Source organism: Leguminivora glycinivorella, chromosome 3 (genome assembly GCF_023078275.1).
Source record: "Leguminivora glycinivorella isolate SPB_JAAS2020 chromosome 3, LegGlyc_1.1, whole genome shotgun sequence".
NCBI classification, from domain to species: domain Eukaryota; kingdom Metazoa; phylum Arthropoda; class Insecta; order Lepidoptera; family Tortricidae; genus Leguminivora; species Leguminivora glycinivorella.
In genome coordinates this window covers 7,921,547-7,945,708 of record NC_062973.1, presented here as the reverse complement: position 1 = coordinate 7,945,708, position 24,162 = coordinate 7,921,547, and the positions used below count along the sequence as shown (strand labels likewise).

The following is a 24,162-nucleotide window of genomic DNA, read 5'->3' as shown; positions in this document are numbered from 1 at the left end:
AATCTAGGCGTAAGAGTCACTTTCTAGCTTCATCGGATACAGAATTCAAGCGCATAGGTTTTTGTTTGTTTACCGGTTTTTATTCTTATTTTACCGGTTATTGGCGGAAGCTCTATAAAAGCCGACCGGCGCAAAAATCAAATAATAAACATGCACGATACAAATCAGGGTGCGTAGCCGAATGGCACAAACGCTCACGAAACGAACCGCTCGTAGATATCTATCTCTATCGCTCTTGCGTATCGGCGCGACAGAGCCAGACTACCTTTCGCGGCGTTTCGTTTTCGTTTCGCGTCGTAGAAATGCCATTCGGCTACGGGGCCAGTTAAGTGATATTTCCTTGATTTCCTTTCCTTTCCAGTAAGTGCTTAAAACACAACATAATGCGTTTTACATATTATCCGTAGTTTGTGTAAAGACGAATGCATCATTCATCAAGTCGGAACTATCATGGAAGAGTTTCCTCGTCTAATATCTGATGCGTTTGCATTACTTATTCATGCAATAGAAACGTCAAGAACCTAACAGCATTATCAAGAACATGTAAACTGCATACGGGTTGTTGCTTCCATATAAGCTTATCTCATCGAAGCACTGAAGTTATTGAAGGTAAAGTTTGTCTTTGACGTTTAGGTATTACATTACGGAAGAGTAAAGTTGTGTCTCTCGCATAATCATAAACAAATTTATTTAGTAGACTAAGCAGTAGACTATTTTTAGACCACCACATCACGCATGACAAATGGTCTAGACGACAACATCAACAGGTAAGTACTTAATTAGTTAGGTACCTTCGGCTATTTAGAATGTGCCTCTGACATCAAAACATTATTGGACTCATAATGGAATCTTATTGGAATCATTTCGTGATAAAGATTCAAATATCGTTTTGATGCCTTCCAAAGAATTGGCCTGTTAGTGTGATGACCAACGGTTTGGTTCTGCCTCGCTGCTTAAATTGCATTGCGGTTAAAAAGGGAAAGACTGGTGCGAAAGAGACGTACTCCGTAATAGAGGTAATTTAAAAATAGTTTAAAGTTAGGTATTAGGTATATAAATAAAGTGTAGTCTATAACTGTAGAAGTTGTGGTACTTGTGGTAGCAGAATTTCGCGATCAATTGATCGCCAGTCCAAAGCTAGATAACAATTGAAGAAATAAATAGGTACCTACCTATAAAAATGTGAAAATTGTTCACGTAGATTTCTTTTAACGAGAAAAAAGGCTATACAGCTCTATCTCGTCTCGTCAGGTCGTCAATCAGGTTATCTAACTAGTTAGTTGACTAAGTAAGTATCTATATCTAACTAGTAGATCTTGCTAAGCTGGTATCTTACTTAAAATAAACTTTTTATAGTGTTTGCAAAAGGGCTCTTTGTGTCTTTAGATCTTTACAGATATAACATTCAACACTTCTTATCTTTCTGTCGGCGGTCCCTATTTCTTTGAAATAAGCTTCAAAATTGTTTAGTGGCACATGGTACAGCTGCCTCAACAGGTACTTTATTGATACGATCTGTTTGGAACGACCGGTTTGACAAAGATTTCTCTCCGATTTTAGCGATACAGAAGTGACAGCATGGACCAAGCGTGGACTAAAAAGTTATAAACATTGTTGCGATGGAATTAATTTGATAAATTTTAGCAGTGACAATTTGAGACGTTCCTAGTAAAGGTGCCACAGTGCCGCTTACCATAGGGATGAAATTTGCCCGTAGCCATCTTTATACGTAACAACCTGTAAGAGCGACAAACTTCAGTAAAGAGATTCGTAGATTTTTCGTGCATTGATACCTACAAGTTAGTAAAAAGAAATGAATAATTAGGACAATGATTTGACTAATCAGTAGGTCCATCGAGATAGATGACACGTCTTCTTCTAACTGCATTTGACATAAGGACGGGTAGTCTATCTCGCGGCGACATACTCTCGCGGCAATCATGTGCTCACCCTCTGGTGAAGAATAAACGTGAGTTAAGATTGTTAATGAGAACATAGTTCTGTATCTTAAAGACCCTAATTTTCTAGTAATTCTCTCTTGCTTGAACTAAATGTGAGCTAAGCTGAGCAAATGTGTTAAATTGATACAGTTATTAACGCTACTTGATTCACAAAACATTGTCTCGCTCAGCTCCTCTTCTCTATACTTATCTTGATCTCAACAGATTTTAGTCCATACCTACAAATATTTAGATTCTAGTTGGTATTTCCTAATTGCGAAAAAGTTGAACTTTTAAACATAATACAAGGCATTCATTTGATGATCCTGATCCTAGCGGCATCTCGTCGGCTTGCCCTTATTTCGTCTTTATTTTCGTTATTATTAGTCTTGACTTATAGACAGTATTTATGAGTCTGAATCACGGACGGATCTTTGCCTTCTGATAAAACTTCTTGCATAAGGACCTTTTCTCTGGTGGAAAGATCTCTCGGAGGGTATGAGTGTGTTTTCACATTATCCGATCCGATATCGAATGTCGAAAGGATTTCTAAGGTAAAAATCAAAGATGGCGGATATCGGTCCTACATCCGATATCGGATCGCATAATGTGAAAACGCACTGAGGAGGGAGCCTTTTCTATTGCTATAGAGGCGGTTGCAAGTGGCACCCCGTCCCTATGAGGTGGTCTTCCACCATCATTTCGGGAATGGTTGGACGTGGTGTGGGCCAACTTTGTCACTACCAGCCGCTATCCATCCCTGCGACTTTTTACTGGGGCTACCGTTTATCTTTCTGATCTCCTGATGGAGTCACATTTAGAAATAAGGGGCCATGCAGAGAATGTTGTAGTTAGAAAGGTAGTGATATACGAGTATCGTACGTCATGTGGTCCTATTGAAGGTCACATTATAGTGGTAGTGATTCGCAATCAGCAGAAGGCAAAGCCATAGTAAATGTGAATAGCAGGTGTGCGTGGGTGTGCGTTAATAACACCATGCTCTAATTACAGGTGAAATAAGCGGCATTGCGTGTTTTGTATTATTAAAACCAGGTCTGTGTTATCATTTTATGTGATGATTTACAAGAGCTGTGATTACAACTAAAATGGACATTTTTATGTCGACAATTCATTTTAACATACCAGGGGGCCGATTTTTGAATCTCGGCCATTCGATTTCGTGAAATTTGTTCAATAATATCTCCACTACTAGCGATTTAAATTCTGCTAACAGAATCAAAAACGAGTGGTAATTACCACTAGTTTTAAAATTACTAGCCGTTCTTTTCCAAAAATAGCATTAGGTACTTCGTTTTCCACAGACTTTCGAACGGCGAATTCATGCGTTCAAAATTCAAAAATCGATCCCCTGAAGTTTAATTAAAAGACAGAACTAAAATATAGTGTTCTGTTGCACAAAGCGTGTGAACTTTGCAAATAGGATGTTGGGTCATTCCATTGTGACAGGTGGGACATTTATACTCTTTTTTGCCTACATTTTGCTTTATTTCTGCCAAACAGCAACAATTAGCGTATTGAATACGACATTATCACTTACCTGAATAATCAATGTTTACTGTACCATCGAAAAAAGTATGAAAATGTCATTATTATTATGAGAAATTGATGGTATAAGAAGTGTGACGGGTGGGACTTCAAAGTGCCTCTCCTCTCCGACTTGACTTACACAATTCGCAATTGGTAAGAAACTATAAAACTTTTGTTAAACAACCAATTTTTATATGATTCCTGATATTGTATAGATTAGGTATTAGTATAATTTACGCAAATAACTCTTAAAACAAAAATAATTTTACTTCTCAATGCTTGTGACGGGTGGGACAGTGCTTTGTGACGGGTGGGACGAGTAACATTTGAGCATACAAATATATGAAAAATATAAAGACAGTTCTTTTGTATTTACTTTAAATCAGCTCTTTAATGAATTATTTAATGTTACAAGTAATAGTTTCAATAGTTTTCTTGGAGCATTAAGACAAAAAAAAAATTTTTTATCTTAAATTTTTAAAGATTCAGATAATTGTCAAACATCGTCAAACAGTCTATTACTGCATACTTTTATCAGCGGTTCAGGAAGAATGTCTAAAATTATACCAGTTTTAATGAAAGAGACTTCTTCCTGATTCATAGCATTCATTGTGTTCTATAAAGTAATACCACAACCGAATTAAGCAATATTACATATATAATTTGCTTTAGTATAACCCAGCTAGGTTTAACTAAACTTAAAAGAACGATTTTATACTCACCAACTCCAGTTTTACCAGAGATAACCCATTCTGCTCACCCGTCACTGACGGGTGGGACCTACGTTGAAAAGCGTTAAAAAGTATTTTTTTATTTACAAATGCAACGCGTTTTTTGGCTAAAATAATCAATCTCAACCTAATTGTTACTTTCACAAAGCAAGACAACAAGAGCTTAGATACTTTTAGGGTAAACAAGAAAAAACTTTGTTTTACTGTGACGGGCGGGATATGACTTACGCATTGTGTAGAAGCCCAATAAATCTTAACCATGAAGATTAATTTATATTTACTTGCCCCTGGTTTAAACAGCGTTAAATATATTTTCTTTTACACATATCACTTTCTCCGTAATGTTTATAAAAGGCGCGAAATAGTGCTGCCAACTTAGGGTATAAATATACCACCTTAGACAACTGGCGCTAGGGGTACGTTCGGACACGAATAAAATGCAAAAATAAATACACAAAAAGGAAAAACTCATTGATTCATAAAAATAGGCATAATGTTCTATTCTCTAGATGTAGATTTAAGTATGAATTAAGTTATTTAATTTTTATGCCTATGGTGTCGGTTTCGCTGGAATGACCCTGTTTCTAAAAAGTAGATACGTCATCAGTAGGTACAGTCAACCAATTGGCCACTGTAGAACTATGTCATAGTGACGTTATTAATCAGAGTGTAAGAGATCTCTTACTGCTTGTCATTTTGACGTGGTTGTAGAGTGGCCTAGGGTTCCAATTGGTTCTATACATGAGAAGGGTTACGATGGAAACCAAAAATAATAACGCCTCTTTTTATGCGATATGAGGCCAACGAGCATCGTAAGCGATAACTACTAACCTAACCACAAAATTAAAATGTCCCCCGACTGCGACATGGTAGACCGATTTTCATGAAACATGGCTAATAAGAACACTCCCGACTAACTCAGCTTTCAGACAAAAAAAAACTAAATCTAAATCGGTTCATTCGTTCGGGAGCTACGATGCCACAGACACACATACACACAGACAAACAAACAGACAGACAGACTGACAGACACGTCAAACTTATAATACCGTCGTTTTTGCGTCGGGGGTTAAAAATAGGTACAAGTAAGGCAAGGTAAGAAAACGTAGTTTATAGTTTGTGCGTTTTGTAACATACCTTGAGTACCTGTAGTTTTGAGTCGTTTGAGAGTAACAGCCATAAAGAACCCTAAGTGGGTGTGTCAGAAATAATGGCGTTGTCAGCAAACCGGTCCCACGCAACGGGAATCCCGCACGCGGTCCCAATCTCCGCCACTTACATATAAACCTCATTCGCCTAACCTGTGCGCCAGAAACCTTGTTGCAAACTCTGCATTTAAAAAATAGAGAAAACAAATGGCAGGAAACTGTTGTTTTAAATTTGCTCATTAATAAATGTTTGACCTAAGCATTCAATTGAACACACAAATTCAATTGAAAATGTAATTATACTTTCGTGATTTTATTCCTTCGCGTAATTTAACTTCAACAGCGCTCGAAACACACTTGGACTGAACGCGTAACTCTTTTCCGGGAAGCGAGGCGCGACTGAGGTTACGGGGTGGCCCAAAGTGAGGCCTAAGGTCACCTTGTGCCTTACTGGATTCCGTCTAGCACGCGTCTAGCACGATTATATTTTGAAATATTTAAGTGGTCCAATCAAGGCGCTGGTCCAATGATCGCAACCTTCCCCTACATACATATGTTACTACAACTATGTTCTTATGATTTAGTGGATAACTAAAACTTAGTTAAAGCAACTCTGAACTCTTCTCAACTTTTAAACTACGGTTTTTTAAAATAATTGATTTGTTTATAATTGGATGTTTAGATTATTGCAATCCGATAAGAAATCTGAATTCAAAGGTTTATTATTTTTTGCTTTTTAGTTTCACCGTGTTTTGTAACGCGCTTATTTTTGAAGGCGGTTTTATTTTTTGTTAAAAAGTTTTGACGCATAGGTATAATTATCTCTTTTTAGTAGTTCCTTAGAAAGCTACTAAAATAGGAGCTTTATTATCCAATTAAATACGTAAGATCTTCGTTAGCAATTTACTTTGTTTATTCGGTAAATATATTGAGTTTGCAAATAAAGGAAATCGAGTAACATAGGCAATCAAATAAATAGGTAAGGTACAGCGGGGTCGAATTTCGACTGGGGGACAATTGTAACTACTTAATCCATTTTTTCCATTATTACACTATTTATGTATGATGTTGTTCTACACTAGACCGGTGGACACTCTATTTAATAATGCAAACATTGTAAAACATGGAAAAAATGGATCAGTTACTTTTGCCCCCGTCGGGATTTGCCCCGCTGTACCTTATACAAATTGCAATGCATGCTGTGTAGCTGCCTAGCTGCACAGGAAACATTAATAAGGCACGATAATTATGCAATATGCATCCATTCACACATTCATATACGCGTCCTCTTCGATATTATCAATTAATATGCTTGTAATGCATTGATATAAATAGGTTTAGGCTTATAATAACTACATTTTTTTATTCGTACAATAATTTTGGGGATAATACCGACAGGATAAATTAGTGGTGGACAAAGTACGGCCCGCGGGCCAAATCCGGCCGTCAACTGCAGGGTTAGCACAGGATTGCCGCGAGATAGACTATCCGTCCTTATGTCATTGATACAGTTAGAACTGTTAGACGAAGACATGTGATTTATCTCGCGGCGACATACTCTCGCGGTAATCACGTGCTAGGCCTTCTGGTTCTGCAAAATAGTGTGTGATATTGATATGGCAAGCACCCTGTTTTTATTGAATTCCGTTAACTTTAAGGGAAGGTTCTTTAGATCAAATACAATTAATTTCTCTAAGAAACAAGCGTCTTAACTTTTACGGTTATCGAGTTATTCAAAAAATTAAGCTAATTACTAAACGCGTGTGTGACAGCCTTTACCAATTCCTAATGTTATTTGTTTTGACATGTGTCGTCAATCACTTGACACTAACTTGAATGTAATTCTTAAGGGTCTCTCACACTAATTAATTCATTTATTATGTATGAAAACGATGGAAATATTTTTTTTGTGAATTTAACTAAAACTGATATACAGGATGGTTCCTGATAATGAACCTAACGACGTGTCGAATTTAACGGAAAACAAAAAAAAACACGGTGTATTAAGAATTCATTCTTGGTGTATATCTGGCCCTCTAAAATTCTTTGAAATGGCCCCCGATGGAAAAAGTTTGCCCACCACTGGGAAAAGCTTAAAGGCTTCTAAGGCTACGAGTACATGACTGTAGGTACTGATATGGTAAATTATTTACCAACTATAAGGCATAAGACAGTCAATTTTTTTTTTCAATAAGTCAGTAGCAAAGTGCAAAGCTAGTGAAAATCAAGTTTCCGCAGCTTATCTTATTCTTGTAACTCCCGAGGTGCGTTAGCTCATATTTATGATAGGTAAGTAGGTAGGTAAGAGAAAATAAATGTCCCATATTTTAATTCAAGTATCCATTTAAACTACAGCGTAACGAATCACAAACGAATAATCGTATCAAATCGATTAAGGTAATGGCGCCTATTAACGTGGTACTTAAGGCAGATTTCAAAAGATACCAAAAAATTAAGGGTATCAAAGCTCATTAACGACCACCAATATTTTTTTTATGGAAGAGTATTTATTGAACTATTAGTTTTGAAGAGTTTTAGGATCATTTTAGTTTATTATATGTCATAAAATGATTATTGAAGCCAACATACCTAAATTTTCTATTACCGTGGTAATGAACAGTTTGCAGTTCTATTAACGCGAATTGAGATTTCATTACCGAGGGTATGAATGACAGTGTTTTTCTGCCATCGGTAAATAGAAACCCATCTCAAAATTCGGAGCTTAATACCGATGGTTGAATATACAAATTATGACAAATACATATACCTATACTATCCTCCTTTATGAATACCCACAGAAGACTCAGTTTCACCTAAGTTTTTATACTCTAAAATCTGTACTTACGGTACACTAAATGTCATATTTTGATACAAGACTAATATGTCGCTGGGTAATAGATACTTCTATAGGAACCCATTACCGACCCAAACAAATATTGCATGGATCGGTAATAGATTCTTATATATTCTATTACCGAGGGTTATCTGATCGTACCATCGGTAATAGGCATAAATTGGAGTATTACAAAATCTAATTCCGACCCATAAAAACAAAGTCATACAGATGTATTTTCATTACAAATCAAAATAAAATATTGCAACCTTATATTAAAACCAAGTTTACATAACTGGTAAGTAAGCATCAGACTTTATGTCAATGTTTAAAAAAATTGACAAATTAACGGTTTTCATAGAAACTACGAAATCAGTCATGAAGTTTTTGCTAAAAATTAAGGTTTTGTTGAATAATTTTCATACCGCGTAAATAGTTCTTTGATAGCGTGAATAGATCAAGATTGAAAAAACTGTAAGACATTATATAAGTGATCACATATACTTAAAATAAAGCAAAAAGAACTAATATCACTACTTTAACTATTACCGTGGTATACCACAGTAATAGAATCTACTCACGAAATGGCGCCTTTCACCGCTGTCTTTTAATTTCCACTTTGAACACATTTCCAGGCTAAACAATACGTAAAAAGTACTCAGAAGTCATGTAGAAAACTATAAACAATAATTTGAAATGCATAACTTTCACCTGTTTGCCATAATTATTACGTAAACTACTAAATGAGATTGGAGTTCACTTAGGTTTAGCGTCACACGTCAGTATGACACAACCTCTTCTCGCGGCCCCGTGGCAAAAACTGTCAAATAGCGAGCGTCTTCTTTCGTTCACACTCTCTATCGCCTATATGTGCGTTAGTCAACTAAACAGGCTTCCTTTGTGTGAGTAACTTTTTTTAAGAAATTGGTTGGTTTGCCTGTAAAATGCGTATTTGCAAATGCGGCGGTAATGGACGCCGATTTCGATACCCGCGTTGATAGCCGCCGTTACCTTACGGCGGTTCCACATTGTTACGTCAGTAATCGATTTTGTTATCGATCGGATCGGACTCGTTTAGGAATTCCGGAAATATTAATTATGTTTTTATGGCTTTCCATAGTCGCTTGGTAGGTTATGTTTTAATGTAGAGAAACTTCAGACACAAAGTCTTCCGTATTGCGTTTGACAATCTAACGATCACGTACTTTATTTGGCTTAAGAAATTTTGGATTTTAAACGTGAATTAATAATACTATACCTCCTGCTACCTACTTAGGAAACTCATTTCATGCTCGTTTCTAACAAAGAGCATTACATCATTACCGTATTTCTATTCCATATACAGGATGAAATAAAAAGGACCAGCCATACTTTGCATGGTGACTTTTGAGATCATAATAAACAACTTTTAGGACTAATGCTGAAATCGCTAAAAAAATAATGGCTGATCCATCGAATTGAGCAGCAACATGTCAGTCGGAATGTATGGAACAGACAATTTTTTTTCGTGATTTCCCATTCTAATAAAAGTTGTTCATTATGAAACCTCAAAAATAAATAAATAAACAAAAATATTATAGGACATTCTTACACAGATTGACTGAGTCCCACGGTAAGCTCAAGAAGGCTTGTGTTGCAGGTACTCAGACAACGATGTATATATAATACAGCGCGTAAACGTAATAAGGGCGATAAATGAAACCAGGCATATAATTCAATATTGTTATCATTAATTAAGAGGTGTTTTTGAGTTACTCTTAATTTTCACCCCACAATGAATTTTTGAAAAAAATCCCAGCAGCAATGTACTGTAAACGTGGTTGCCACGTGGTTGCGATGACAATCAATGACAACTGTCAACGAGCGTTTAACGCGAGTGTGTTTGCATTACGTTGCGGGCCGAATTAATTTGTATGGATAAAAAAAATATTTAAATTTTAAGTAAAAGTTATCTAAATCCATTTTTTATGTCCTATACTCACCACCGTTACGAGGTTCGCCCGTATTAGGTTTACACCCTGTATACAAATACTTATATACATAGAAAACATCCATGACTCTGGAACAAATATCTGTGCTCACTAATGCAAAATATGGATGGTCCTTGTTATTTAACCGTGTATTTTTACAAAGAAATTTAAAATATCCATCGGCAGAATTCCGTTTAGTCAACAATTTATCATCAAATTTCCTAAAGGAGAGGTCCTTGTTGACTTCAGCTAAGGTGACCGGGCGATTTATAAATGTGACTTAGATTAATAATGTTTCTTTACAGCTCATAAAGTAACCATGATTTATAAGTATGTAATGAGACTAATAAGAGCCGAAACGCAATAAATTTTGGCTAACAGGTTATCAGAACTATAATACATAATACATATACACCGTGTTTCCGGTATCACTCAAAACCTCAGACACCTCAACTGATTTTTATTTTTTTAAACGTATCTAGAATATTCATTTTTTAATTTGATGATTATTATTTTTTTAAATTGAATATTTAATTTTCTGTGCAGCTCTACTCGACTTTTAACTCTACACTCAATAAAATAATTGCTAGCTACTATCGTAAACCTTAAAACTGATTAATTGTGTACATTACTGCAACGACATAAGGTTTACCAATATACAGCTATGTCACTGTAAAGCACGTAAAACTGTGTCACAGTAAACTTCAAATTGGACAGGTGACGCAGTAAGCAAATTTAAACCTAACATTCAAAATGACAAGGTTGTAATTAGGTAAGAGTTCAATTTGTTATGACTTATGATAAACTTTAAAATTAAAGTGACGCACAACGTCAAACTCGTAGCGGAAAAAATAATCGTCCATGCAAGTAACCAGCCAGTATTAATACCCCTAAATACTGAAAAAGGTATACAACCTCTTGCAATATGATATGCACAATGTTGTATTACGAATTTGTAGAATGGGCACGTAAACAATAACTAATAATACAAATTAAAACAAAAAATATTACCCCCATCAAGATATAGCTCAATCGATTCTACTCTCGATTCTGAACAAACGGTTTTCAGGTTTTTAGTGTTAAGTGAAACACGGTGTATACTTAATTAATTATGATTAATTATTTAAATGAAATTTGGTACTAAAATAGTTTTAGTGGCCGAAAAGAACGTAGAATAGTTTTGATTCCAAATCTTAATAAACATCCTTGCCCATAAATCCCCCCCATTCCCCACCTGCATTAAAAATCTGGGTGGCTCCACTTCTTAAATACCTACATCTTAGGAACACAAAGATTAACTATGCCAAAAGAACTCTTTTGTTCGTGGTTGACCTTTTTTTAGGGTTCCGTATTTGAGCTTTTCTACACAATCAACTATGTGTCATGTCAAAGTGGCCAATTAATAAACGCGTAGGTAATCTTCAATTGTCATGATTGTAGAGAAATTACGGTAGGTACTTAACTATTTTATGGTTTGTTGACGATCTTAGCTACATCTTCTTAGTCATAGTATCGGAAATAAACTTATAAATATCCCGGTGACCTTCGTACGTCGTCATTCATGAAAATGAAGGTTAAATTCATTAGGATCCCTGAAGGGTGCCCGCTGATTATAAGTTCGCCGGACTATACCTGTCTGTCAGTTAAAGGCACAAAGTTACAGAGCAGTATAATGAGGAGGCACACTGACATTTTATCCCGCCAGGCGGCGCCTGTGCAAGTGACTAGGCATGTCACTGCCATTCATATATGTGTGTGAGAGAATAAACATATCATCTTCTCGCTCTCACGTATGGACTAATAGGGTGGCGCCATCTGTCATAACCTTTAAGTGTTCCTCCTCATTGACGCCGAGTGCCCGCCAACCGCCAAGTACATAGTGCCTGTGGTTGTTCGATAGGACATTGCTGCTCCGTGTCATAGGGATACCATACCATACCTACATTGGTTTTCTGTACCTGCGAAATTGCATGAAGAAATTATGAGTGAATTCATTGATAATTCGCCATGTACTTTAGCAGCTCACTGTACATTGCTACTGTTATAACTCGCTTGACAGACTATTATCCCTAATTAATATTTAAATGTTCATTATTAAATACTTAGTCCAAACGATTAAAGATTTTCATTGTTTTAACATAATCTGAATCACAACACGAACTCAGTGTATTTAAATTTGTTATTTAGGCTCAACCTTGTACTATATATAAACGCATACTTACTTCTATTTCACTTCCCAAAATGTAGCTATCTCGTGCTTAGCATTAAGATCTATTTTTAAGCCTAGATGCCCTGAAGAAGAATGTTACATGTGCACTAAACGTCGTACTTCTTTTCCCGACTTTATATTTATCTGAGTAAGGTTCGAATTCGATTTTGATTATTTTCGAATATTTTAAGACATTTGTATGGCTTCTGGGTTCTTATGTCCTTATATGGATTCGTTTTAGTTAATCCAATTTTATTTACGGATTGTTTTCTTTCGGATTGGCTAAGAATTTTTCCACCCACTTTCCATCACCCTAGTGTGTAGGGCATCAAGGGTAGTCGACTGTGGGATTTGGGTTCAATTGTGGTGTGGGAGCTGGGCTAGTAACCTACTGTCATGCAATGTCACAATTTCGTTTTTTTTTCCAACCGATAATTGTTAAGAGTGGCACTGAAACTTGAACAGTGGAAAAACTGCAGGCGTGAATTTTTGTATGTACCTACCTATGTTGTTTTCGTTTTATCCCTACTTTCTAATACCAATATATTAAAGATGCATCTACTTTTACATATCCGATTCATATCGAATGTTATAGGGCTAATTCTTGATCGTGTTTCAATGAAATCGTTCGAATCGGGTACTTAAGGAGTTTTTGATAATGTCTACATTGTGTTATAATTTGAATATAGTAAACATTTTACTGAAATAGCAGACGTGGAATTGTAAAATGAACGTTGGCTGTTCTATTCTCGGCTCCGACTCCTAGGAACGTTGTGTTTGCATTTTGTTAAGGCACAGAAAAATAGTTTTACACAATATCAATAATTTCTTCAACAACAACGAAACTTTGTATGATTTTTTGGTATTTTAAGCAACTCGTTTCCACTTATTGTAAAACGTAAATAAAAATGATAGTTATTGATATAAAATTAGGAACCGTGGATATTGCCACAAGCTGTAACTTTTCCTTTAAGCTTTATAAGTAGGTTCAGCTTCATATTCATATTCATATTTCTTTATTGCATCCATGGTGTTATAAGATGTTACAAAGTAGGTGTGCTCATGGACCCTATTAGGGCGTTCAAATCGATTCTTGTAAATTTCCAAAAGTCCTTATGATTAGTATACCCACATGCCGTCCTATTTTTTACAGCTCCGTATATAATGTAGTTATGTAGTCCACGGAGCTCTTATGAGGTCACCTCGATTTAGAAAATCAGTTATTACAACTAGGGAACAAATCAAATTATTTTGTTGAATATTTTTGATTTGTTCTTTTTTTCAAGAAGTGTGACTACTGTATATAAATCAATTTCAATTTATAAAATCAGTTATTGTTTCCGAAAGTTCTGTAATTTTTTCCTACCAGCATATTAAAATAGGATGACTGTAAAAAAACCAATACCAATCCCAAGTACAAAAACCTATAAAATGTAAATTTACAAAATAAATATAAAATTTTCATTTGTTGTTAGTTTATTATCGGAAAGAGAAGAGTTGTGGAATGTAATATATACAATACCTACATTCTGTGATTCCAGTCCTGCCAATTACACATTATTCCGATTTAACCGTTTAAATACCTGCATTTAAAAGCAGAGATTACATAGTATAGTGCCGTCTATTCTGGGCCGTGTTTCGTAGCGTAGGCACGCTTGTATTTGCATTTGCTCGCAATTAGCACTTTTGTTGGCTGTCAACGGCACGTCTGGCTGTGGACGAGGTGCCGACAGGCTACGGGAAAAGATTTGGCTTACGATTTAAAGGTTGTATGGGTTGAAGTTCAAAATATGAATGGAATCCGCACTAAACTGTGCTTATAACCCCTATAAGTATGTCGTTTAACTGGCAAAGTAATATTTTTATTTTGGCTAGGTATAATAAGTTTTCATAATGAATACTTATGGATTTCTGATTACCAATTAGGTAAATCTCATCTTTACCATTGCCGCTCTTTGCGATATAAATGAAAGACTGCATGATATTATTTTTATCAGCCTTCAGTGGTGTTCCATTATTATGCATTTCTCTCATTTAACACGCGATAATATTATGAAAATAATCGCTACCAATATTATAAATAAGTAATAAAATAGTGATCTGACTTGAAAAATTGAAGACTTGATATTAATGGACGTCACTTGAACCGATCCAGCGTTATGCGATCTTTGGTGCGCAAATTTTACAAAAACGACCAGAACGGAATTCTGATAAGAACTAACGGACCATTTTAAATGTGGTCCACATTCTGGTATCCATTTCAAATGTAGTAAAATGATCGAAGCTTAAGAATGGTCTGAATATTCCATAATATCCAAGTCGATAGATACAACTCGGACTCGCCTGTGCTCCTCAAGCTGGAAAAGAAACGCCCCAACAGTTTGAGGGCGCGCGACCATCGACCCCTTTCCATTCCGAGCACACGAATCAGACATGACTAAACTAAGCGAAGCCGTGGAAAGTCGTGAATTCTGTACAAACCAGCACGCGTTTGGCTTGATCGGTATCGGCGTCGGTACGCATTCGTTTTGTTTACAAACAATCACTTTCAACGAGAGTTTTATAGCTTTTACATATGTAGAATACATTAGTTGGAGCACAAAATTACAGTACATTGCAAACAGGCAGAACAGTGACTTATTATCGAATGATATTAATTGTTGAAAGACTTATAAGTACATCGTTCTAATGTTTCTTTATTTTTTGACCAAGAAACTGAGGTGCCTACCTATTCTTCCATTGTTCTGTAGATTAAGTAGGTGTTCATTAAATAGGTATAAGTACTACTCATATTTACATATAAAATTTTCTGAATTGCAAACTGCTGTCAAATAACTCTTTAAATTTATTTATATTCAGCATCAATTCGTCATGCTTAATTGAAAGAAACCTCGACTGTCACTGTCATAATGCAATAAAGCAAAGCGTCGGAAATGGCAGTTAATAGGCATTATAAATTCTATTATGCAAGTTTTGGGTGAGGCGCTTCGTTAATTTTTATTCATCGTCGCTATGTCACGTACTTACGGCTCTTTCGTAACCCTTTTCATCATTACTGGAGCAAAGCAAAGTCTATCCATCCATAATAGAATTTAAAAAAATGAAATACTTCGCAAGTAAAAAACATTTAAGACTAAAAATATAATTCAGTAAGTACTAAGGGTTCATGAACTATTAACTAAGTAGTATACAAAGTATGATATTTGATTTTTTTTTAACATAGCCAGCCCATCATGGCCATAAAATATTGCCTGTTATTAATATTACACCCTGAATTTGTTACTTAAAACTAGGTTCCTAAATATTTACCTACGTGATGTTTCTCTAAAATATTTTTTTCCATTTATCTGTTGTGTCTAAAGCTCCTTTAATCCTTATGACTCATGACAGTCATGACACCTAGCAAAAGACAAGAATCCAAATTTTGGTATAGGATCCACAAATTGGCATAGATTAGATTAGATTTTCAGCTAAAAAGGAAGCAGCCGAAACAATACCGTGCCCTTTGAATTTAAAGTCGCGACGCTAAATTATTGCCGTCGCTTCCTCGATCTTCATTACACGCGTATGTGATGTTGATGTTCTAAATCCCCACTTTCTCTGGTGAATTTTCACCGCAACAATGACACAATAACCAACGCCTCGTTATGTGTGTAATGACCAATGATTGTCGATCAGCTGAGAAAGTGTGAAACGTGGGAACTTAGTGAAAACTGTCGTCGAGTTTATAGAGGCACCTTCATAATAGTCGCTAATCGTCAGAGTAAGATGAAAAATTACCCGTATAAAGAAGCACTGCGGCTGTTTTCTATCTTAAACCGCAAGAAAAACCCTTCCATCTTACGTATCCCGTTTTCTTACATCAATATTTTATTGTTTAAGTATCAGCACTCAGCAGCAGCGGCTGGTCCACACACCGATTCCCACCGGCTTGCCTAAAATTGATTACTATTAAAGGACCTAATGTTAAGGTAGGTTTCTTTTTGCTCAGTGTTGCCTAGCAGAAATTTTCACCAGCCGCCACTGTTACCTAAGTAAATAAACAGTTACAAAAACGTACATATCACTATAGGCAGTTCGTAAATGCGTCCTTTGCGTACTCTTTGATATTTTTTTACATTTTAGGTTCAAATTTAAATATTTTCTCCGTTAACAACAACTTTCGAAGATAACAACACAAAAACTTCTATTTTGCACCTCCGTTATTCATAAAGAAGATTATTTTGTTTCGCTGTTCACTTTAGTATCAATTAAAGTCAGGTTATAATTTAAAGCGTAGCTGGTGTCTTTTGTTTTTGTGTTGGTTGAATGAAACAAAAAAGATTCAAAGACGCAAGTGTCTTGTGGGCATTAACAAAGATTGAACAAAGGGTACAGACGTACAAAGTGTACAAAGAGCTTGTTCTTTTACGAGCTAATAAAATGATACATTTTTGGTAGCAAACGAATTAAGTTATAAGTATGTTGACATTGTTGACTCGTCCCAGATTTCCCATTCGGGAATTGAACTGGTTTTGATAAGACCTCGAAATAAATTATAAACTTGAGGTATTTCTAAATTGACTTTTGAAATTATAAGCATTTAATGACATCAATTTCCATTTAACTTCTTTGTTTGTATTTGATATTTTACAGTTAATATTTTCCATGTATCGGTTGGTTCGAAATGTAGGTATGTAGTGAAGCGATCCAAGACCATCGTCTAGTCAAGGGCGTGTCAAAACCAATTTAAAACTTTTAAGATTCGAATCACACTTCTAGCTCCGTGTGTGACGTTGGTTGATTTTGTCGCAATTACCAAACTCGTTAAAACCGATATCTTCTTATAGCGCCCTCATTAGGAATTGTATTTTGTAATTAACCATTCCAATTCTGTATAATCCAGCAGATATATTGTATTACAGGGCACCACTGGCCAGACTAATACCCTCTTAATAAAGCGCCTAGTATAAGTAGTATATTTGGCATTCGTTTCCAGATTTATGCAGTTGTTTGTTAACAAGGCGGAAATTGCAAGTGGCTTGCATACAAAATCTAATGCTTATGCACGCGTAACAAGGTCTCGCATTCGACCGAGTCATGATGAGGTTTCCGTATGGAGATTTTATTGTTGATTTGCGTCTAGATCTAGATTCAGACTCGTGCTCAAGAAATTATTAGAAACAAGGTTAGCTTTGTGCAGTTTTACCTCTAAAACCGGGCACTGTGGGATAGCCGAAATGAAATACATACATACAATCACGCCTGTATCCCATAAAGGGGTAGGCAGAGCACATGAAACTACTCAGATTTCAGTGCTACTCTTGGCAAATAAGGGGTAAATGAAAACGAAATTGTGACATTTAGTGACAGGTTGCCAGCCTCTCGCCTACGCCACAATTTAACCCATATCCCACAGTCGACTTCTACGACACCCAGGGGAAGAAAGGGGGTGGTGAAATTATTAACCTGTCACCACACAGGAAATCACGAAATGAAATATGTCGTTCTTTTAAAAAAACAGTACCTAGCTTACCAGCCTCCCTGCCTGTAAGTGTATGTGTGTGTGTCTGTTCATACATATACGAACAGACATTTGTACTTACATAAAGTCAATATTGGCACAGTATAATAAAGAGTACTATCGTACATTATGGCCGCTCCCGCTCCCCGCTGAAAGTGCCGCCCACCCCCTCTCGATTACCTCACAGTTACCGCCTGTCTAAAACGCGAACAGTCGACCTGTCATATTTCACTCATACAAGCATAGTAGGTACGCGTTCACCTACACGAGCTTAGACTGTGTGCTAGGAACGTGCCTCTTTCATATAATTGATTGCCAGTGTCCGAGGTGTGATATTGGGTACATGTACGAAGTGCGTGATAGGGGAAATAAAAGTGACAACTACGCATCGCGTGGGAAAAATAACAATGTCCAACCATGGGACGACAGCTGTCAACTGTCAGACTAGTCATAAATTCATAATATTTGCCGCCTAATCATTAATACGTCATCACAATCCTGTACAGAGCTAATTTTCCTTTCTTTCCATCCTCTATCGTCTTAGCAGTCTGTGGTCACCTCCGAGCATATAACACTAGAGAGCGGACAAGCCGCCGGCGGACGTGTCGCAGTTGTTAGCTCATTGAACATACAGTTGTTGTGTGCGTGCGTGATGGATGACACGGCTCGCTGGTCGTTTGCATGTGCACAGACATGGAAATGATGCGCGTGTATTAATTGCGTAATACAGAATATATAATAGTACAAGTACAGAAGGCTCACTCCTTTGATGTTCACAAAATGCCGCCATTCTAAATTCTTACGTACATTAACAAACGGACCGCACGCGAGCAGCCGACATTGAATTCTATTGCGCCGTGTGAAGGTCGTCACCAGTAAATAGGCCGCGAACTCGTACTTGTAGCGTGGCGATAGAATCGCGGAGTGAGCCGCCCCTGGTAATAGCCCAATAGGAGCGTCCATCTACAAATGTGTGTGGGTTCAAAAACTTGAGTCACGAGCTCGACAAGCTTATATTTTGTACTTTATTTGTTGCTGTTTGCGACCACCGCAGATATAGGAAGGAAGGAGATCGGACATGTCGGCCATTTGTATTGAATCCGCCTGTCTCAAGTTTTTTTTTTTAAGCCCATTCCAAAAAAAAAAAAAACTTGAGACAGGCGGATTCAATACAAATGGCCGACAATGCCGACATATCCAATCTCCTTCCTTCCTATATCTGCGGTGGTCGCAAACAGCAACAAATAAAGTATAAAATATAAGCTTGTCGAGCTCGTGACTCACGGTGTAGTGGTTTCCAGACGCTTTTAGATCCAACACTGCGAATTCACATACCGTAAAGCTGTTTTGTTTTGTCTTTTGCTTCCTTTTTGAGCTGATTACGGATTTAGATTCTAATTGGAACAAAGAACTGCTCTTTAGAGAATAAGCACCATTATTTTGTCCTGTGAGTCAATTTACTTTTTCTTTGGCTTTAAATGATTAAGCTGGTAATATCCATGCAGCCAGTCATCATGTCCTAGTATATTTTTCATTAAATAGTGTTTTATTTGAGGGAAGGCAAGGCTGAAAGATGACGCTGAATGCTATTTTGTGATTCAACCATTAGATAGCTAATTGCTGCTTTTAATAGCTGTATTTTTCTTCAGGAGCTTACGCGAGTACAACTCGCACTTGGCCGGTTTTTTTTTCAGTACAGATGGTGCTGTTTTTACGCACTAATGATGGTTCTTTTCTTGTCAGGTCCAAACTTCGAGGGCCATCTGTACTGAAAAACATCGTACGATACATGTGCGAAAAGGAAATTCGTGTCCATTTGATTCGTTGTCGATCAAGACGTTCAGCAAAAGATGATAGTGATGACATTTAAAATCCAACGAGTAATCTTTAAAGTTTACAATGTAGGTACCAATTTAATAAGGAAGATTTCGTAAGAAAATAGCATCGTGCTTTATCAGCACGCGGTTACGACTCCATTGTCCTCGGAACAAAGGGCCATTCTCCGCTGAGGTAGCATTTACGAAGTACTCTCGTATAGCAGACACGGTTCAGGTTGTAAGTGATAGGTCTCTAATGAGCCGCATGGGGTACCTTGCTGCACCATTACAGTAATCAGAGAGACCTATTAGGATGTAAGGTAGAATTGGTAGAAAGCGTTTCTATTTATTTATTTTATACACGTCTTATCTTATCTTAAATCTGCGGGGGCCCTTACGGATACACTTCGACCCATCGGGATCTTTTGTGCAATTACCCCCTACGATCCTAAGATCCTTCAGCTATTCAGGAGCTTCTCGACCATCTCCACGTATCGGATCATGAGGCTCATGGGTAGCTCTCGTCCTTTGGCACCAGGTAACCTGCTCCAAAGTTCTTCATTCTTTGTCTGGCGAGGGCATGACATTCACAAATTAGAGGTGTGAAGGTCGCTTCCTCTTCACCACACATGCGACTGATGCGACAATCAGTGTTGTCAGCGTGTCATCTTGGCCAAAATTCCTTTGCCCCCGTTATAATTTGAAGTTGTCTTGAATTTATACACGTACCTCACATGCTTATATTGGCTGTGTTAGATATAAGTCGCCCATTTTTCGAAGCTACAAGTTAAAATTTACAAGTGGTAGTCAATCAATGGCTTCCGCTTGTAACTTTTAGTTTTGAGAAATGTGCCACTGGTAGTTCCAAGTTCTCAAGTCCATAAATTATCGAAATATCTGCCTTAGAAGATGATAATTAAAAGTGCTATCTCATCTCAAATAGATTATATTGATGACACCAGTAATTATATGCGATTTGATTGCTTGTTACTGTGATGAATTCAGCAGATTGATGAAATGCAGAATTTTATCAAAATCGAATAATGGAATATCACTCGCTACGGAACATTCTACTAAGTAAATCACGATCACGACACAAACGGTATGATAGTCCTGAGTTGTTGGCGCCGTTCCGTGGACCAAGTATTGGTTGTATTCGCGAATGGGGATGGAGTGATAGCACGTGATAGTTCATCCAAGCTGTTTAGGACCGGAGTCAGTGCAATATTATAATTGGATCGAGCACTTCACCCCTACTGGAGGTAACATGATGAAAAGAAGACTTTTTTACTACTCTTATCCTAACGTAAAAAAGAAAACTGCTGCGTACACACAATGTTTACAGTCTGTGTTCTCACGGGCATCAGACACGACTATCAACACCTCACGATTCACGATCCTACATTTGCCTAATGTATACGTTCGTGCATGCGCTGGATAAGGCAATTCCTTTGCCGCGATTTCTATCGGCCTTAATTTGCTTGCTAAAATGTTAACAATGTTTGGTTCAGAAGGTTTTATCTTATATTTGGATCTATTCATTAATTTGTTAATGAAGCCATTAGTAAAAGAAAAATACCTTTTTCTACTCCCGTGTTGTTATTCGTCATTTACAGTGTCGTGCATAGATCGTTAAAACCCTACATAAAAGATGCCCGCCCCCGCCCGGCGCCCCGCGCACCCACACGTATACGATATAGCTCAAAGCATTGTTAGGAAGCCTTTAAGGGATATAGCGTGGGTGCGCGGGGCGACGTCGCGGGGGAGTGTGCGAGCGACAGGGTGAGTGCAGGAACAGAGGGGAGGCCGACGCGTCAAAATACACGAAATAGTGCGAATTTCACGAAAGTTATTCTAGAAAACTATTAAAAAGTGCATGGTCGTTGGTCGTAGAAAAAGTATTGTATGCAACGGTGTTTAACTGAGTCAAAAAATACTCGTGGCGTCTTTATTAACAATTATCGGCTTCGCCTCAAATTGTTACTCACGCCACTCGTCTTTTTTACCTCACTTAAACGCCAGTTGTATAAAATACTATTATTTTACATGTATTATAATTTCACTAAGTACAGATGGTGCTTTTTTTACGCACTAGTGCGAAAATGGTTAATTTCTTGTCAGGTCGACACTTTGGAGGTCCATTACTGAAAAACGTCGCGCCTCATCGGTCGTGTTTTAATTTATTGCCACTCGTTTAGAACTTCCTTTTTTCCGCACTTGTATCTTAATGGACTAATTTAGATTATAACTTATCCATTATGATGATCTGATTTTATAGGTTTTTAGGCATTGAGAAGATTTTTTATCGATATCGACAGTTTAAAATAGCATTATGTATTTTTATAAAATTCTTAACAACATTGTTTATTTACCTACGTCTCGTAGTTGTCTACGCGAGTAGAATAGGTACACTCAGTTCAACCATACTTGTCCAATCATGTAAACAAACACTGCTGGAAAACATTATCTCACTTTTCTCTGGAATTGCACATTAACCATCACTAAAAATGTTATTATACACTTAAATAAACTGACAAAGTATTGAAATCAATCAAAAAACCACTGAAAAATATAATTTCTAAAAGGATTTTCATCAATAATTGTAATTACGAACGGATGACATCAAAAACTCCAGACATTACGAAGTCTAGATTGTCTATGAGTCGTAATGTTGGGATGACAACTTATCGTTATGAACGATCGATATTAACGTTTGAGTTTGTATAGCTTGGAAAAAATGCGTTGATATGAATTACTATAATTTATCAGATTTATTAACCCGTTCTTTACGTTTTATTTCCTACCTCTTTGCAATAAATATTTTACTATCAGTACATTTTTTGTTGTGTTAATGTTAGGTAGGTACTAAGTATAAAATGAAAACTGTACTAGCCTTTTCCATAGGATTGTTGCAAATGCTACGAAACCTAATTAAATTTTGGTTTTTACATAAATATTGTGTGACGTAAAATTGAAAATCCTCTGATGACGTTAGCAGCGTTTATTTACAAAGTATCGTTAATACATCATTTTATCGACATTTCGAATCACTAGTAATTGTCTTTGATCATATTTGACGTTTCGTTTGTTACATGATAGGACAAGTAAAGATGAACCGACTGTAGTTAAAATTGCATTATAAATTTCCTGTTCTGCATCAAGAAATGTAATCTAATCAAGAATGCCCTGAAGCAAAACCTATCCATACTCAGCTAAGGATTATGGAAATATGAGGCAAGCTGGATGCCAAGTTACCATACAAGGTATCTAGAATGATTGGATGATCACTCCTTGAGGTTGATGACCCCAGCAAAAACTGCATACTATTACTGCGTACAATTTATAAACAGGTATAAAAATAGAAAACAATTACATCCACGGGAATAGGAGAATAACGGTGTATCGTTGGTCCAGTGGCGTTAGTATTTTCATTTGTATTTTGTAGTGATATAATGAATAATATAATATTTTCATTTTCCCCCGTAAGCATTAAAACTGTTTTAAAATTTTACAGGTATTTTTTTGGATTTTACAGCATTTATTTAGCTTAAGATTTGCTAATCAGTTTTCGTCTTGATGTGCTTATATTCCTTAGCTCTAGAGGATAAATAGGTACCTACTGTTACAATTTATGGAATAAAATGTGTTCAGCAGCGTATGCTATTCTTGTATTAGAAATTATGTGTGTCGTTTGTTTTTATAATATAACAACGTCCCGTTCTACACGTCAATGGAGGATGTTGGAAGCTCATAATTATACGTTTCCGAAGCATTTCACCTACGTGAAGCATGAAGCAACAAAGCAAACAAACAAATTTGACACGCTGCGTGTGCCAAGAAGGAGACGCAGAGCAAATTAACATCTCACGCGTGATAAAAATCGACGTAGTGATGTGACATTGACGGGTTTTGATCGTTATCGGCAAAAATGTTGGCGTCGTCAGAATGTAGGAAGTGTTAGATACGTTGAAATTATGTTTTCGCTTGTTTTTAAGAGGTTTTTCATTATTGTCGTCACTTTAAACTGTCCGTGGTTAACGACTTTTGAAATAGGACATTTGGTGACATTGTTAATAAAATATTAGGAACGTAGGAAACTATAATGAAATATTTTCGTAACGGTATATTAGTCCAATTAACGCTTTTAAACAGAAATTTTCCCGCCGAACCCAAATTTTTGTCTCCAAACATTTGGCAACAGAGGTAAATTTATATCAAAACACGATTCGCCAAGTTTTTTTTAAAGATATTTTTAAACATCAGAGAGTTGATTCAGCAGTTGACGGGCCATGTTCGCCTTCACCTTGGGGAGCTGCTTCATATCAGCATTGCATAATGACGCCCGTGACACGCTCGACGCTGGAACTGTCCAAAATAAACACCTCAACAATGATACAGGGATATTTCTACCGCCACGGTGTGTATTGCGCAGAAGGTGGCTTAGTCTAGACAGTTTTCGCAAA

At 36.7% G+C, this 24,162-nt stretch overlaps 1 protein-coding gene across 3 annotated transcripts in view; it reads right to left on the bottom strand.

Annotated features, from left to right (window-relative positions):
* LOC125242681 (tropomodulin-1) overlaps window positions 1–24,162 on the bottom strand; it is a 109,825-nt gene that overhangs the window by 45,362 nt on the left and 40,301 nt on the right. The window lies entirely within an intron of this gene.